The sequence below is a fragment of the Heterocephalus glaber genome, unplaced genomic scaffold (genome assembly GCF_053883595.1).
Source record: "Heterocephalus glaber isolate CG9 unplaced genomic scaffold, H.glaber_assembly_v1.0 deba00001806, whole genome shotgun sequence".
Lineage (NCBI taxonomy): Eukaryota > Metazoa > Chordata > Mammalia > Rodentia > Bathyergidae > Heterocephalus > Heterocephalus glaber.
Window position 1 is genome coordinate 893197 of NW_028258481.1, and position 9706 is coordinate 902902.

Here is a 9706-nt window from a genome sequence, read left to right on the forward strand (position 1 = left end):
AGCTATACTCATAACCTTAACAGTTGACTGTAGTTTTGTCCCACCTGGAACCCATCTCACCTTGTGGCTTTGCTCTATAAACTCCCCTGACAAGTGGGGTCCCGGGCACCCCACTTTCTGGGCCCCCTTCTGTCTCTCTTAGACAGCACCTGTCTTTCTCTCAATAACTGCTTCCTACTTTTAATCTCCGTTGTTCCTAGAATTCATTCTTCGATTTTAGAGAACAGCAACTCCGTGTTGGGCATCCAGCAGCTCGGGAGTTACAATACTCCCTTTAAATTACGTGGAGGTCCGTGTGTCACACACCCCGTATCAAAACGACCAGTCACTCCTCTTTAGTCATTCTACTTTTTAAAAAAATGTCTCATTTCCCTTAACAAAACACAAGAAAAACTCACATCCAGTAAATCTTTATGGGGAGCTGAGGGAGCGGAGGGCGCCGTCTGCCACAGCGGGAGGGGGCTGAGACCCTGCCCACTGGGGACCATGTGCTCTCCGCCTGCCTTGGGTGCTGTGGCTCAGAGGCTGGGTTGAGAAAGAAAAACCTGTCAGAGGGCAATGAGAGAAGAGTTAATGACCACTGAGCTTCACTATTAGCCAAACATGAGGAGAGGGTCTGGTTTCCTCACTTCCTGTGTCAGCCCTGGACTCGAGCATGGTGGCCATGGGTTCCAGGAGCCGAGTGAGGGCCACTGCCGCAGTGGCCCATGGGTGGCTGGCCACATGTGGCTTGAGGTGCAGGCCCGGGCGTGGCCTGGAACAGGGAACGGGCGTGTGCCTGAGCCTGCGTGAGCCCTGTGAAGCCATCCTTTTCTTACAGCCTGGAAAACATGAATTTCCATTCTGCTTGCAACTTCCCTCTGAGGGACTTCACTTAGTGGGAAACGGAATTTTTCAGTACCGTGAGAGGGCAGTTGTAGACCACTAGGGCTCCAGTCAGAGGGTAAGCAGGATCTCCTAGCTGTTAGCCACGTGGCTGTGGACACCGCATTATTGACCCTGGACTGGAAACACACGAAGAATGGTTGGCTGCTGGTTTTCACTTCTGGTGCAGTCCTGCTGAGTGCCAAAGCTGAAATAAAGGGGTCCTGTAACGGAGAAGCCATGCCTATCCATGGAGAAACAGAATTGTTCATCTCGCGGGGTGTGTCCCGCTGGTGACTTTCCCAGCCCAGAGCCTCTGGCTAGAAAACAAAGACTTTCAGTCACATGGGGAAAACCCACGGCTTCTGGGAACGCTGACCTACAGAACAGGAACACCTGAGGCTTCCACCTGTTCCTCCTCTGCCCAGGGTCGCTTTCGGAGTGGACTCCACCTCAGCTGTGGATATTCGCATTCCTGGTGCTCAGACTGCCACTGGTCACGGCACAGGTCCGTGCAGCGCTTCTGGCCATAGAAACTCCAGGGCTCCCCAGGGCTCCCCTGAACCTGCCAGCCCTGGGTCCTCCCGCTCCGACCTCCACTCTCCTCTGCCCACCTCTGTCACCCCACACTGTGCTCACTGTGTCACCTTTAAAAATCATTGTTCTGTCACCCTGGAAGAAGAGATAATGGACCAGGCCCACAGCTGTCTTTGTCAGCATTTGAAAGCATCTTCTGCTATTTGTGTAAAGGACACGAGATGAAAGGTGCTAAAGAGTTTTTCTTAAATGAGTGATGGAATCCCATTCTGGGAGGCTCAGGCAAGAGCATCACAACTTAGCAACTCAACCAGGCCCAGTCTCAATTTTTTTTTCCCCAGTCTCAAATTTTTAAAACCAATATTTTAAAGGTCTGGAGATGCAGTTCAGTGAGAAGTCCCTGGATTTCATCCCTACTATTGTGAAATAGTTAGTTAATTAATTAATTATAAAAAATGATAGGGCCAGGGATTTAGCTCAGTGGTGCTGCCGTCTGCCTCCCAAGTGCAAGGTCCCGAGTTCAATCCCCAGCACCAAAAAAAAACCAAAAAACAATGAAGCCCAGACCTATTGTCAGGTACATTAGAAAGATAAATTACGAGGTTTTGGTCTGGTCATTCTTGTTTTACACATGGATTTGAGCTGGCCACGAGAGCAATGCAAGCACTGAGATTCCAGCTCAGTCCAGAAAAAAACAGCTACCGTCAAGAATAACAAATGTAAACAACAAACAACAACAACAACGAACAAATGCTGGCTGAAGGCGAGGCTGGGGAGCTTCTACATTGTTGGTGGAAATGGAAACCAGTGAAGCACTGTGGGGATGGGAGCGGATTTATCAAAACACTGAGAGTAGAGGTCCCGTTGGACCCGCTGTCCCCTCCCTGAAGTTAGGTCACCTCATTACAGTGACCCATGCACAACTCATAACAGCTAAATCTGCACAGCAGCCGTATGCCCGTCTGCAGAGGAGCGGATGCAGAAAGTGAGGTGTGTATGCACCGGATCCCCGAGCTGCTCTAAGGAGGGTGAGCCTGAGTCATTGTAGGGAAGGTGAGGAGCCGTGGGCCCAGTGTCGTCTCTCAGTTTCCTGGACAGACGTGAACGGGCAAGGAGCAGGAGGATTCACCCTTCCAACCATTTCCGGAAGAATAACCTGCCATGGGCGTTCCTGTCATCTTGCTCTACTCTTCCTTCTCCTGTGTGAGAGAGGGCGAGCAGTCCCACCCACGGTGCTGCCCGCGTGACCCCGAGTCACGTGGAAGAGTCGGCTCTCTCCAGCCTGCAGCGACTTCAGGCTGTCCCTGGAAGGTGACTCCGGCTCCCCCAGCTGCTCCTGGGAAAGAAGACCTCCAGGGTGGGCGGCCCGGGGCCATCGCCGAGCCACGGGAGGAGGGCCCTGAGTTACACGGTGAACACGGCTGAGGTTGCTTGGGTGGCCAGAGTGGGGGAGAGAGAGAGAGAGAGAGAGAGAGAGAGCAGAGAGGAGAGAGAACTCACAAAGAAGACAAAAGGATGTTTGGTCTGAAGATGGAAGCAGATGAGGAGGATGTATGAAAAGGGAAGACCAGCCAGGCTCGGTAGCACACATCGGTTATGCCAGAGGCTTGGGAGGCTGAGGCAGGAGGATGGCAAGTTTGGGCCCTGCCTGGGCACCATAGGGAGACCCTGTCTCAAAATTTTAAAAACAGCAGAACCTTTAAAAGAGTGGGGATATAGCTCGGAGGCAGAGCACCCCTGGGTCCAATCCCCAGCCCGGGAGAGGGAGGCTTCAGGAAAGAATGGTACGAGGCCTGCACAGCCTGCAGTCCTGCCTGTGTGCTGGGCAGAGATGTGTGCCAAGCCAGCCTCCCGTCCAGCGCTGCTGCACAGAGACCAAAGGAGAAGTCGGGACAGCGGGAGCCCTCGCCGAGGTCCACAGCGGCAGCCGGAGGAGCGGCGGAGAAAGGCGAGGTCCCACACCTGTCCTGAAGAACAGCGACCACAGAAGCTGCCCCTGCACGGAAGACCTGTGCACGGAGGGCCTCAGCTTGCGTTTCCAGCACCTGCTGACCGAAGGCTGCCGCCGCCCCTGGACATGGGTGAGCAAGGAGCCCGGGCCTCGCCGTCACGGGTGGAAGTGAGCCTGCTGGGCCTCACCGCACAAGTAGGCGGCACAGACTCAGGCGGAAGAGCGTGCCCAGGTCACCACCCTGTGCTCGGCCTCGGTCTAGGGCTTGCTGCAGCCTCCTACCTGAGCACCCAGCCAAGCAGACACATCTGTCTCGGTGCTACCCAACGGCCTGCCGTCCTCTGCACGCCTGTATGGCTAAAAAAATTGAAAATGTCCCAGTATTTTTTTTTTTTTTTGGTACCAGGGATCGAACTCAGGTCCTTGCACCTGCGCAGCAGGCAGCAGAAACCACTGAGCTACATCCCTGGCCCTTGTCCCAGTATTTCTGCTGGTTTGTTTTTGTTGTTGTTTGTTTTTTTTGAGACAGTCTGGCTAGCTTCCCCAAGTTGGCCTTGAACTCCTGGGCTCAAGCGACCCTCCTGCCTCAGCCTCCCAAGTAGTTGGGACTGCAGGATACTGTGCCCAGCAAAACAGCCTAGTTTGACAGTTGGTCTTTATTCGGGGTCTCCTTACATTTAGATGTTCATAGAAAACATTTAAACAGTTTTTTTCTCTTAAAGTCTTTTATTGGTACATTTTAGGTATACATTTACCTTCATCATTGGGAACTTGTACATTTACGTGATATATCTTGGTTATTATTAGTGGATATTTTCCCCATTCTCCTGCCCTCCCTTCACCCCCTCCACTCCTCCCTATTTGCAAAGGCTTTGTTTCCATTTATTTCTTTTTTTTTCTTTTTGGTACCCAGGATCAAACTCAGGACCTTGTGCTTTTGAGGCAAGCGGTGGCACCACTGAGCTAAATCCCTGGCTCATTTATTTCCTATCGCACAATTTTTCCTTCCCCTTTTTTCCTTTTAAACCATTTTTTAAAAAGCCATGACAGAAGCCCTGTACTTCATCAATGTCAGCATCAGTGGTACTCGGGCCAGGCCTGTCGCTGCCAGGAACGCAGCCAGCTCCGGTGGATCCCAAATTTATCACAGGCTCATGCCCTCGGGATGTGGGGTGCAGCGCCTGGGACTCCATCCTGTCTGAGCCCGAAGTCCCAGCCACCCACGGTCACGGTCAGTCCCGAGCACCACAGTGACTCACAGCAGCCCTGTTCAGGTCAGAGAATTCACAGTCAGAGAAACACGGACAGAAGAGGGGTCCCTCAAGGAGGGAGGGAACCTCCCGGGGTGGTAGGAACCTTCCCGGGCCAGACCTGACCAGGCCTTGTTGGAAGTGTGAAGGTCGCACACAGCAAGCCCCATTGGAGCGTGTTTCTGTACTCGAAACTGCAATGACAAAATGCTGGGAGGGCCGTACTTGAGAATTTTCGGCTTGACAGATTTTGGGTAGTATACTTATACTTTCAGGATGATGTCAAATTTGGTTTCAATCACTCCAGTTTGGTTTTAAAGGCTCTGATGTCCTTCAGGGAAATCCGTTGGCCATCACTTAGCTAATGTGAAGAGTCACATTTTAGGTTTGTGACTTGGTCAAAGCACTTTTGGATCCGAATTCTGTTTAACGTTCTGTGCATTATAGCGTCTATTACAATTATCTATAATCAAAAACTAACAGTGGGAGCACTCTCCTTGTTTCTGCTTTCTTGATGGGGGTGGAGAGTCCCAGAATCTGTGAGCTCAGGGCTGGCAGAGGGAATTCATGGAGCACACAGTCAAGCCCGCCAGTGAGGTGAGGTGCTGCCTCAAAATTTAGAAAAGAAAAAGAAAAAGAACGGGGGAGTAGCTCAGTGGTAGAGCCTCCCTGCCCTCAATCCCCGATACAGTACCAAAAAGAGGGGCCCAGGTGCTAATCAGCCGACCCTGAAACAGGAAGGCTGTCCTGGGCCATCCTCACGGCTTCCAGGTGGAGCAGGGACCACAAGCCAAGGGGTGCGGGGAGCTGGGCCTGGCCTTCGTCCCTCGCAGGCTCCAGCAAGAGGCGCAGCCCCACCACTTCTGCCCTCTGCAACTGTAAGACAGCAAACTCACGCTCTTTCCAGGCACAAAGCACATGTTGGTCGCTACAGCAGCAAGGGAAAACTGGCTCGGGAGCAGGCTGAGAGCAGAGAAAGGCAAAGTTCAGAGCCAGGCCCGGGCCAGCCTCCTCCCAGGTCCAGATGCACCGCTGTGGCTGGACACGGCCTGGGTGTTCTCAGAGGGTCCCTGCTGGAGGCCCGGTCCACAGTGGGGTGGCATAGAGGGCTTGGGGCAACATGGAAGGTAACTGGGTCCCCCCCGGGACGCCACCCACAAGAGGACAGACAGATGGATGTGGTCCCACGGAGTGGGCTCTGGCAAGAGCAGGCTGCTAACAAGGAGGCTGCCCCCCGAGGGGCTCCTTCTGAACATGGCAGCTTCCCTTTCTGTTTCTAGCACCGTGTTGTGCACACAGTCAGGAGGCTCTGGGCAGGATGCTGGCACCATGCTACTGGGACACCCAGCCACTGGACTCATAAGCCAGACAAACCTTAAAGTACTCGACCCACGCTCTCTTGCTGTAGCAACAGAAAAGGACTGATATGCTTCCTTACATGATTCCTCCTCTTACTTGTAAGACACTCATTCGGTTTCATCCCTGAAGGTTATAAAAATTGAGCCATCCAGAAAATAGAGACCCCTGTGGTCTCAATCTTGGTTAAACTATTGGAGAAACTGTGATGGATTTTCACACATAACTCAGTGGAGCCCAATGTTGAGAGTGGCCAGTGGGAGTGTCAGCCCATTCCTGCTGCTGTGGGTGATTTTTAATAACAGAAATTTATTTCTCTCCATTTGAGAGGCTAGAAAAGTCCAAGGTCAAGGCACAGCAGAGTCTGTCTGGGGAGTGCTCCCTTCCAAGATGGCGTCCCTGGCACGTCCTCGCCTGGCAGAGGAAGCATGGCGCCCCTTTCAACCTCGTCTCTGAGGCACCGTTGTGTTTGTGACAGTGGAGCCCTCATGACTTCATCTCCCAAAACACAATTACACTGGGGACTAAGTTTCAGCGCAGGAACCTGGGTGGACACCGGCTTCGGGGCCACAGCAGGGAGGGAGGGCCGCCGGCATCTGTAGTCTGGGGTCTGAGGCTATGACGTGGGAGGAGCCTGTGTCCTGCACCAGTGTCCTGATTCACTGTGTGACGGCTCCTCTGGCCTGTGGGTCCCTGTGGAAAAGTGGACCAGTCTAACCCGAGTCAGACCTGGCAACTCTGTCCTTGTGGCGGCTGAAGGCCAGCGTCCCCTTGGGCACCACGTGCCTCCAGCTCCCCGGCGTCCCTCCCCTCGCTGCAGAGCGCTGCAGGTTCTGAGTCACCGCTCTAGGGTTTCATGCGGCGGCGTCTGTGCGTCCTTCAGCCAACCTCCCCATCTTTGTTCCCCGGGCCCAGAGGACTCAGGCTGGTGCCAGGAGGGTTTTAACCCTTCCTGGGCTCCTGACTCTCCAGAGCATGGGCAGAGCAGGCAAAGGACAGTGAGCCAGGGCCAGGGTCCTGATCAGGATCAGGAGGAGTCATTAATCAGCACTGTGCTCCGGTCTCTCCTGTCTCCGAGGGACAGAAGCAAAAGGAGACGAAAGCGTGACATCATGTTCCCCGTCCCGGGCCCCACGGAAGCCCACGGGAGGGGGTCTTTCCACGCAGGGGCTACGACCTCAAACATCTGCGCTCTTGGCTTTCAACACAAGCTGACGAGAACTCAGAGCGCTGGGTACAGATACACAAACCGGAAGCTGTGCTGGGGGCTGGAAGTAAAAGGGTCCCTGCTGGAGGCCTGGCCCACGGCAGGGTGGCATGGAGGCTTTGGGACGACGTGGGCACCGAGCGCCACCAAATTAGAGGCTGGCGTGCGTTTTACTGCAAATTAAAACAACAGGAACTCAGCCATCCGCTTCTAAAGCCCCAGACTCCAACCCAGTTCCCTCACTTACCCATGCAGAGGTCACCGCTACCTGCAGGAGAGACCCAGCTCTGCTCGCTCCATCCCCACCACTGCCTCAGTGACCTCCTGGCTCCCAGGCCTTGGCTGTGAGCTGAGACCACTGGGTCCCACCATGGGACATCACCGCATCCCCAGGCTCTGGGACCCAGGCTCCCTCGCCTCCTCTTCCTGCCCTGGGAGCGCTCCTCCTGGCCAGTGTCCCTTCTAGCTGGCCCTTCCCGCACTCAGGCCTCCCCATGGCACCTCTGCGGAGAGGCCTTTCCTTGCTCAGCCCAAAGCGGCCACCTGACCCCTCTGTCACAGGTGCCTGTGAGTTTTCCTCAGGGCCTGCTCACTCCTGGGAGCTGTCCTGTTTTCTCATGGTACAGTATTGTCCATCCACTTCCCAGGAATGGAAACTCCGTGCAGAGCAGGAGCCATACTTCTATGTCCTCGGCTCTGGGCGGACTCGGGAGTAGCTCCTCTCCTGAGTGGCTTTCAGATAGAAATACGCTCTACTCCCAGTAGATGACAGCTTTGGAGAATGACCACAGAGAAGGGCATGAGCGCTGGACAAGGGCTGCTCCCCAATCCCGGTCACCCCAGGTTTCAGCTGTTAAACTAACAGCCAAAGAGCTGGAAGCAAACCAGGGCCATAAAGAGAAACGAGGGGGCTTCGTGCTGGCACATGCAGGCACAGGCCATCACTCTGAGTGCAAAGCTAAGGACATAAACACGCCTGCGAACGAGCTTGTCAGGAGGCAGCCAAGGCAGGGGATTTAGCTCAGTGGTTGCAACACCTGCCTCACAAGCACAAGGTCCTGAGTTCGATCCCCGGTACCAAAAAAAAAAACAGTAAAAGAAGGCAGCTGAGAAGCTACCAGCTGGTGCTCTGCTCCGTAGACAGAGTGTAACTGCGGCTCTGGTGGAACTTGAGGATTCTCCTTTTACAAATGCAGGAACAGGACCCAATCTAAACCTCTCGGGGGAAGTGGAATGTGACGCCAGCATAATGCATGGGGAATCCTTAAATTTTAGAGCAGTTGGGGCACTGTGTGCAATCAGGAACTCAGTCTCTGTTGCAAACAGACTCAGAAGGGCCAACTATCAGCTGGCAGATTCCTCCCTGGTTTTAGTTGGAGAAGGAGCCTGCAGGTGGGCACTGGATCGAGGCATTCCCTCTGGCCCTCCTAACATCATGACTACAGGATTCGGTTGGGGTGCATTTAAAAGAAACAGTAGGCAACTAGAGCTGGCTGAAAGGGTGGAAACAGATTTCATTAAACTGATGAAAAGAGGACAATCGCGTGAAAAGGAAATGACTCAGGCACTTCGGACTCGGTGGGTGGTGGCTGTGGACCCTGAAGGTCGTGTGCCTGCTGCTGTCTGCAGTGGAGAGCAGCTGCTCTCTGTGGATGTGGCCGCTGGGCTGACAACCTGGAGCCCGAAGTCCCCACGCCACAGCTGTGAGTCCGTAGGACGTGGGGAATGTCTCACGCACCTTCTGGCAGAGAAAGTTCTCAAGCCGAAGATGCTCACAGAGCTCTGTTGGAGACCACGCAACACAAGTTGATCATTCTCCTTTCCTGGCCAGTGAGGAGGGAGTGCTTTGCGGAGCAATTGTCCTCCGATCCTGCAGGTGTCAGCAGAGCCCAACTCCGGCCGGAACGTCAGACCCTTCTGGTGGAATTGCTGTGGAGCCAGGCACCTAGAGCACGTGTGTTGGATACAGGTTAGCCCAGGTGAGGTGTGACGGGTCAGCGTGGCTCATCCGCGAGCAGGAAGTGTGCGCAATCTCCCGTGTCTACCATCCTTGCTGCACCCGTGCATGGTGTGCACAGAATTCTGGTGGATGCCTGCTGCTGGGAGCTCAGCAAGGCTCCATCGCGTCCTGTCCACACTGTACAGAAGAGGCTGGGGCTCTCTCAGCCTCGGAAGACACACTTCCCGTCCAACCAGAGCTTGCCCTGATGCAGGAGGAGACGGGAATGATGGAGCAAGCTATCCTAGCCCCCACCACACATGCCGAAAGTGGCAGAAGGGAGCTAGGATAAGCCATGCCTCCTTTTAAATTTCACCTTTTCCTAGTTCATCACTAAGCCCAAAGCAGAGAATGTTGGTAGATTGTGAGTATATGAAGAAGTAAAACAAACAGTTGAGTTAGTTTTGTGCAGCATTTCCACTGCTCTGATAAGAATGAAATGCATTTGTAAATAAAATACAAATCGTGTGTGATTCCTTAAACAAGTTAAATGCTCTTATGCTTGCGTTTAAAAGTGGTATTCCACATGGACTGGGGATTTA

The 9706-nt window shown here is 53.8% G+C and overlaps 1 pseudogene; it reads left to right on the forward strand.

Moving 5' to 3' along the window:
- The first annotated feature begins 7946 nt into the window (after window positions 1-7946).
- Window positions 7947-9114, forward strand: LOC101710245 (threonine aspartase 1-like; annotated as a pseudogene).
- The last annotated feature ends 592 nt before the right edge of the window (window positions 9115-9706 follow it).